The sequence below is a fragment of the Hemiscyllium ocellatum genome, unplaced genomic scaffold (genome assembly GCF_020745735.1).
Source record: "Hemiscyllium ocellatum isolate sHemOce1 unplaced genomic scaffold, sHemOce1.pat.X.cur. scaffold_3068_pat_ctg1, whole genome shotgun sequence".
NCBI lineage: Eukaryota > Metazoa > Chordata > Chondrichthyes > Orectolobiformes > Hemiscylliidae > Hemiscyllium > Hemiscyllium ocellatum.
The window spans coordinates 31,097-38,870 of record NW_026868297.1 but is presented as its reverse complement, the minus strand read 5'-3'; positions in this window follow the sequence as shown (position 1 = coordinate 38,870).

The window sequence follows — 7,774 nt, the reverse complement described above, 5'->3', positions numbered from 1 at the left end:
GTAGAGAATAGCAGTCATTGTGTGTATTGCAGAGAATAGCAGTTCCTGGGTGTATTGTAGAGAATAGCAGTCCCTGTGTGTATTGCAGAGAATGGCAGTCCCTGTGTGTATTGTAGAGAATAGCAGTCCCTGTGTATATTGCAGAGAATAGCAGTCCCAGTGTGTATTGCAGAGAATGGCAGTCCCTGTGTGTATTGTAGAGAATAGCTGTCCCTGTGTGTATTGTAGAGAATAGCAGTCCCTGTGTATATTGCAGAGAATAGTAGTCCCAGTGTGTATTGTAGAGAATGGCAGTCCCTGTGTGTATTGTAGAGAATAGCAGTCCCTGTGTGTATTGTAGTGAACAGCAGTCCCTGTGTGTATTGTAGAGAATAGCAGTCCTTGTGTGTATTGCAGAGAATGGCAGACCCTGTGTGTATTGCAGAGAATGGCAGTCCCTGTGTGTATTGTAGAGAATAGCAGTCCCTGTGTGTATTGTAGTGAACAGCAGTCCCTGTGTGTATTGTAGAGAATAGCAGTCCTTGTGTGTATTGCAGAGAATGGCAGTCCCTGTGTGTGTTGCAGAGAATAGCAGTCCCTGTGTATTTTGTAGAGAATAGCAGTCCCTGTGTGTATTGTAGAGAATAGCAGTCCCTGTGTGTATTGCAGAGAATAGCAGTCCCTGTGTATATTGCAGAGAATAGCTGTCCCTGTGTGTATTGCAGAGAATAGCAGTCCCAGTGTGTATTATAGAGAATAGCTGTCCCTGTGTGTATTGTGGAGAATGCAGTCCCTGTGCATATTGCAGACAGTAGCAGTCCCTGTGTTTATTGTGGAGAATAGCAGTCCCTGTGTGTATTGTAGAGAATGGCAGTCCCTGTGTATATTGTAGAGAATGGCAGTCCCTGTGTATATTGTAGAGAATAGCAGTCCCTGTGTGTATTGTAGAGAATAGCAGTCCCTGTGTATATTGCAGAGAATGGCAGTCCCTGTGTGTATTGCAGAGAATTGCAGTCCCTGTGTATATTGCAGAGAATGGCAGTCCCTGTGTATGTTGTAGAGAACAGCAGTCCTGTGTGTATTGTAGAGAATAGCAGTCCCTGTGTATATTGCAGAGAATAGCTGTCCCTGTGTGTATTGTAGAGAATAGCAGTCCCTGTGTGTATTGTAGAGAATGGCAGTCCCTGTGTGTATTGTAGAGAATAGCAGTCCCTGTGTATATTGGAGAGAATAGCAGTCCCTGTGTGTATTGTAGAGAATAGCAGTCCCTGTGTATATTGCAGAGAATAGCTGTCCCTGTGTGTATTGTAGAGAATAGCAGTCCCTGTGTGTATTGTAGAGAATAGCAGTCCCTGTGTGCATGGTGGAGAATAGCAGTCCCTGTGTGTATTGTAGAGAATGGCAGTCCCTGTGTATATTGTAGAGAATGGCAGTCCCTGTGTATATTGTAGAGAATAGCAGTCCCTGTGTGTATTGTAGAGAATAGCAGTCCCTGTGTATATTGCAGAGAATGGCAGTCCCTGTGTGTATTGCAGAGAATTGCAGTCCCTGTGTATATTGCAGAGAATGGCAGTCCCTTAGTATATTGTAGAGAACAGCAGTCCCTGTGTGTATTGTAGAGAATAGCAGTCCCTGTGTGTATTGTGGAGAAGAGCAGTCCCTGTGTATTTTGTAGAGAATAGCAGTCCCTGTGTATATTGCAGAGAATGGCAGTCCCTGTGTGTATTGCAGAGAATTGCAGTCCCTGTGTATATTGCAGAGAATGGCAGTCCCTGTGTATGTTGTAGAGAACAGCAGTCCTTGTGTGTATTGTAGAGAATAGCAGTCCCTGTGTATATTGCAGAGAATAGCTGTCCCTGTGTGTATTGTAGATAATAGCAGTCCCTGTGTGTATTGTAGAGAATGGCAGTCCCTGTGTGTATTGTAGAGAATAGCAGTCCCTGTGTGTATTGTAGAGAATAGCAGTCCTGTGTATATTGTAGAGAATAGCAGTCCCTGTGTATATTGCAGAGAATGGCAATCCCTGTGTATATTGCAGGGAATAGCAGTCCCTGTGTGTATTGTAGAGAATAGCAGTCATTGTGTGTATTGCAGAGAATAGCAGTCCTGGGTGTATTGTAGAGAATAGCAGTCATTGTGTGTATTGCAGAGAATAGCAGTCCCTGGGTGTATTGCAGAGAATAGCAGTCCCTGTGTGTATTGTAGAGAATAGCAGTCCCTGTGTGTATTGCAGAGAATGGCAGTCCCAGTGTGTATTGTAGAGAATAGCAGTCCCTGTGTGTATTGCAGAGAATGGCAGTCCCTGTGTGTATTGTAGAGAATAGCAGTCCCTGTGTATATTGCAGAGAATAGCAGTCCCAGTGTGTATTGCAGAGAATGGCAGTCCCTGTGTGTATTGTAGAGAATAGCTGTCCCTGTGTGTATTGTAGAGAATAGCAGTCCCTGTGTACATTGCAGAGAATAGTAGTCCCAGTGTGTATTGTAGAGAATGGCAGTCCCTGTGTGTATTGTAGAGAATAGCAGTCCCTGTGTGTATTGTAGTGAACAGCAGTCCCTGTGTGTATTGTAGAGAATAGCAGTCCTTGTGTGTATTGCAGAGAATGGCAGACCCTGTGTGTATTGCAGAGAATGGCAGTCCCTGTGTGTATTGTAGAGAATAGCAGTCCCTGTGTGTATTGTAGTGAACAGCAGTCCCTGTGTGTATTGTAGAGAATAGCAGTCCTTGTGTGTATTGCAGAGAATGGCAGTCCCTGTGTGTGTTGCAGAGAATAGCAGTCCCTGTGTATTTTGTAGAGAATAGCAGTCCCTGTGTGTATTGTAGAGAATAGCAGTCCCTGTGTGTATTGCAGAGAATAGCAGTCCCTGTGTATATTGCAGAGAATAGCTGTCCCTGTGTGTATTGCAGAGAATAGCAGTCCCAGTGTGTATTATAGAGAATAGCTGTCCCTGTGTGTATTGTGGAGAATGCAGTCCCTGTGCATATTGCAGACAGTAGCAGTCCCTGTGTTTATTGTGGAGAATAGCAGTCCCTGTGTGTATTGTAGAGAATGGCAGTCCCTGTGTATATTGTAGAGAATGGCAGTCCCTGTGTGTATTGTAGAGAATAGCAGTCCCTGTGTGTATTGTAGAGAATAGCAGTCCCTGTGTATATTGCAGAGAATGGCAGTCCCTGTGTGTATTGCAGAGAATTGCAGTCCCTGTGTATATTGCAGAGAATGGCAGTCCCTGTGTATGTTGTAGAGAACAGCAGTCCTTGTGTGTATTGTAGAGAATAGCAGTCCCTGTGTATATTGCAGAGAATAGCTGTCCCTGTGTGTATTGTAGAGAATAGCAGTCCCTGTGTGTATTGTAGAGAATGGCAGTCCCTGTGTGTATTGTAGAGAATAGCAGTCCCTGTGTATATTGGAGAGAATAGCAGTCCCTGTGTGTATTGTAGAGAATAGCAGTCCCTGTGTATATTGCAGAGAATAGCAGTCCCTGTGTGCATGGTGGAGAATAGCAGTCCCTGTGTGTATTGTAGAGAATGGCAGTCCCTGTGTATATTGTAGAGAATAGCAGTCCCTGTGTATATTGTAGAGAATAGCAGTCCCTGTGTGTATTGTAGAGAATAGCAGTCCCTGTGTATATTGCAGAGAATGGCAGTCCCTGTGTGTATTGCAGAGAATTGCAGTCCCTGTGTATATTGCAGAGAATAGCAGTCCCTGAGTATATTGTAGAGAATAGCAGTCCCTGTGTGTATTGTAGAGAATAGCAGTCCCTGTGTGTATTGTGGAGAAGAGCAGTCCCTGTGTATTTTGTAGAGAATAGCAGTCCCTGTGTGTATTGTAGAGAATAGCAGTCCCTGTGTGTATTGCAGAGAATAGCTGTCCCTGTGTGTATTGTAGAGAATAGCAGTCCCTGTGTGTATTGTAGAGAATGGCAGTCCCTGTGTATATTGGAGAGAATAGCAGTCCCTGTGTGTATTGTAGAGAATAGCAGTCCCTGTGTATATTGCAGAGAATAGCTGTCCCTGTGTGTATTGTAGAGAATAGCAGTCCCTGTGTGTATTGTAGAGAATAGCAGTCCCTGTGTGCATGGTGGAGAATAGCAGTCCCTGTGTGTATTGTAGAGAATGGCAGTCCCTGTGTATATTGTAGAGAATGGCAGTCCCTGTGTATATTGTAGAGAATAGCAGTCCCTGTGTGTATTGTAGAGAATAGCAGTCCCTGTGTATATTGCAGAGAATGGCAGTCCCTGTGTGTATTGCAGAGAATTGCAGTCCCTGTGTGTATTGTAGAGAATAGCAGTCCCTGTGTGTATTGTAGTGAACAGCAGTCCCTGTGTGTATTGTAGAGAATAGCAGTCCCTGTGTGTATTGTGGAGAATGGCAGTCCCTGTGTATATTGTAGAGAATGGCAGTCCCTGTGTATATTGTAGAGAATAGCAGTCCCTGTGTGTATTGTAGTGAACAGCAGTCCCTGTGTGTATTGTAGAGAATAGCAGTCCTTGTGTGTATTGTGGAGAATGGCAGTCCCTGTGTATATTGCAGACAGTAGCAGTCCCTGTGTGTATTGTAGAGAATGCAGTCCCTGTGTATATTGTAGAGAATAGCAGTCCCTGTGTGTATTGTAGAGAATAGCAGTCCCTGTGTATATTGCAGAGAATGGCAGTCCCTGTGTGTATTGCAGAGAATGGCAGTCCCTGTGTGTATTGTAGAGAATAGCAGTCCCTGTGTGTATTGTAGAGAATAGCAGTCCCTGTGTATATTGCAGAGAATAGCAGTCCCTGTGTGTATTGTAGAGAATAGCAGTCCCTGTGTGTATTGTAGAGAATGGCAGTCCCTGTGTATATTGTAGAGAATAGCAGTCCCTGTGTATATTGTAGAGAATAGCAGTCCCTGTGTGTATTGTAGAGAATAGCAGTCCCTGTGTGTATTGTAGAGAATGGCAGTCCCTGTGTGTATTGTAGAGAAAGCAGTCCCTGTGTATACTGGAGAGAATAGCAGTCCCTGTGTGTATTGTAGAGAATAGCAGTCCCTGTGTGTATTGTAGAGAATAGCAGTCCCTGTGTATATTGCAGAGAATAGCTGTCCCTGTGTGTATTGTAGAGAATAGCAGTCCCTGTGTGTATTGTAGAGAATAGCAGTCCCTGTGTGCATTGTGGAGAATAGCAGTCCCTGTGTGTATTGTAGAGAATGGCAGTCCCTGTGTATATTGTAGAGAATGGCAGTCCCTGTGTATATTGTAGAGAATAGCAGTCCCTGTGTGTATTGTGGAGAATAGCAGTCCCTGTGTATATTGCAGAGAATGGCAGTCCCTGTGTGTATTGCAGAGAATTGCAGTCCCTGTGTATATTGCAGAGAATGGCAGTCCCTGAGTATATTGTAGAGAACAGCAGTCCCTGTGTGTATTGTAGAGAATAGCAGTCCCTGTGTGTATTGTAGAGAAGAGCAGTCCCTGTGTATTTTGTAGAGAATAGCAGTCCCTGTGTGTATTGCAGAGAATAGCAGTCCCTGTGTGTATTGTAGAGAATAGCAGTCCCTGTGTGTATTGCAGAGAATAGCAGTCCCAGTGTGTATTGTAGAGAATAGCAGTCCCTGTGTGTATTGCAGAGAATAGCAGTCCCTGTGTGTATTGCAGAGAATAGCAGTCCCAGTGTGTATTGTAGAGAATAGCAGTCCCTGTGTGTATTGTAGAGAATAGCAGTCCCTGTGTATATTGCAGAGAATAGCTGTCCCTGTGTGTATTGTAGAGAATAGCAGTCCCTGTGTATATTGTGGAGAATAGCAGTCCCTGTGTATATTGCAGAGAATAGCTGTCCCTGTGTGTATTGTAGAGAATAGCAGTCCCTGTGTGTATTGTAGAGAATAGCAGTCCCTGTGTGTATTGCAGAGAATAGCAGTCCCTGTGTGTATTGTAGAGAATAGCAGTCCCTGTGTGTATTGCAGAGAATAGCAGTCCCAGTGTGTATTGTAGAGAATAGCAGTCCCTGTGTGTATTGTAGAGAATAGCAGTCCCTGTGTATATTGTAGAGAATAGCTGTCCCTGTGTGTATTGTAGAGAATAGCAGTCCCTGTGTATATTGTGGAGAATAGCAGTCCCTGTGTATATTGCAGAGAATAGCTGTCCCTGTGTGTATTGTAGAGAATAGCAGTCCCTGTGTGTATTGTAGAGAATAGCAGTCCCTGTGTGCATTGTGGAGAATAGCAGTCCCTGTGCATATTGCAGACAATAGCAGTCCCTGTGTGTATTGTGGAGAATAGCAGTCCCTGTGTATATTGTAGAGAATGGCAGTCCCTGTGTATATTGTAGAGAATGGCAGTCCCTGTGTATATTGTAGAGAATAGCAGTCCCTGTGTGTATTGTAGAGAATGGCAGTCCCTGTGTGTATTGCAGAGAATGGCAGTCCCTGTGTGTATTGCAGAGAATGGCAGTCCCTGTGTGTATTGTAGTGAACAGCAGTCCCTGTGTGTATTGTAGAGAATGGCAGTCCCTGTGTGTATTGCAGAGAATGGCAGTCCCTGTGTGTATTGCAGAGAATGGCAGTCCCTGTGTGTATTGTAGAGAATGGCAGTCCCTGTGTATATTGTAGAGAATAGCAGTCCCTGTGTGTATTGTAGAGAATAGCAGTCCCTGTGTATATTGTAGAGAATGGCAGTCCCTGTGTGTATTGTAGAGAATAGCAGTCCCAGTGTGTATTGTAGAGAATAGCAGTCCCTGGGTGTATTGTAGAGAATAGCAGTCTCTGTGTGTATTATAGAGAATAGCAGTCCCTGTGTATATTGTAGAGAATAGCAGTCCCTGTGTGTATTGTAGAGAATAGCAGTCCCTGTGTATATTGCAGAGAATAGCTGTCCCTGTGTGTATTGTAGAGAATAGCAGTCCCTGTGTGTATTGTAGAGAATAGCAGTCCCTGTGTGCATGGTGGAGAATAGCAGTCCCTGTGTGTATTGTAGAGAATGGCAGTCCCTGTGTATATTGTAGAGAATGGCAGTCCCTGTGTATATTGTAGAGAATAGCAGTCCCTGTGTGTATTGTAGAGAATAGCAGTCCCTGTGTATATTGCAGAGAATGGCAGTCCCTGTGTGTATTGCAGAGAATTGCAGTCCCTGTGTGTATTGTAGAGAATAGCAGTCCCTGTGTGTATTGTAGTGAACAGCAGTCCCTGTGTGTATTGTAGAGAATAGCAGTCCTTGTGTGTATTGTGGAGAATGGCAGTCCCTGTGTATATTGTAGAGAATGGCAGTCCCTGTGTATATTGTAGAGAATAGCAGTCCCTGTGTGTATTGTAGTGAACAGCAGTCCCTGTGTGTATTGTAGAGAATAGCAGTCCTTGTGTGTATTGTGGAGAATGGCAGTCCCTGTGTATATTGCAGACAGTAGCAGTCCCTGTGTGTATTGTAGAGAATGCAGTCCCTGTGTATATTGTAGAGAATAGCAGTCCCTGTGTGTATTGTAGAGAATAGCAGTCCCTGTGTATATTGCAGAGAATGGCAGTCCCTGTGTGTATTGCAGAGAATGGCAGTCCCTGTGTGTATTGTAGAGAATAGCAGTCCCTGTGTGTATTGTAGAGAATAGCAGTCCCTGTGTATATTGCAGAGAATAGCAGTCCCTGTGTGTATTGTAGAGAATAGCAGTCCCTGTGTGTATTGTAGAGAATGGCAGTCCCTGTGTGTATTGTAGAGAATGGCAGTCCCTGTGTATATTGTAGAGAATAGCAGTCCCTGTGTGTATTGTAGAGAATAGCAGTCCCTGTGTGCATTGTGGAGAATAGCAGTCCCTGTGTGTATTGTAGAGAATGGCAGTCCCTGTGTATA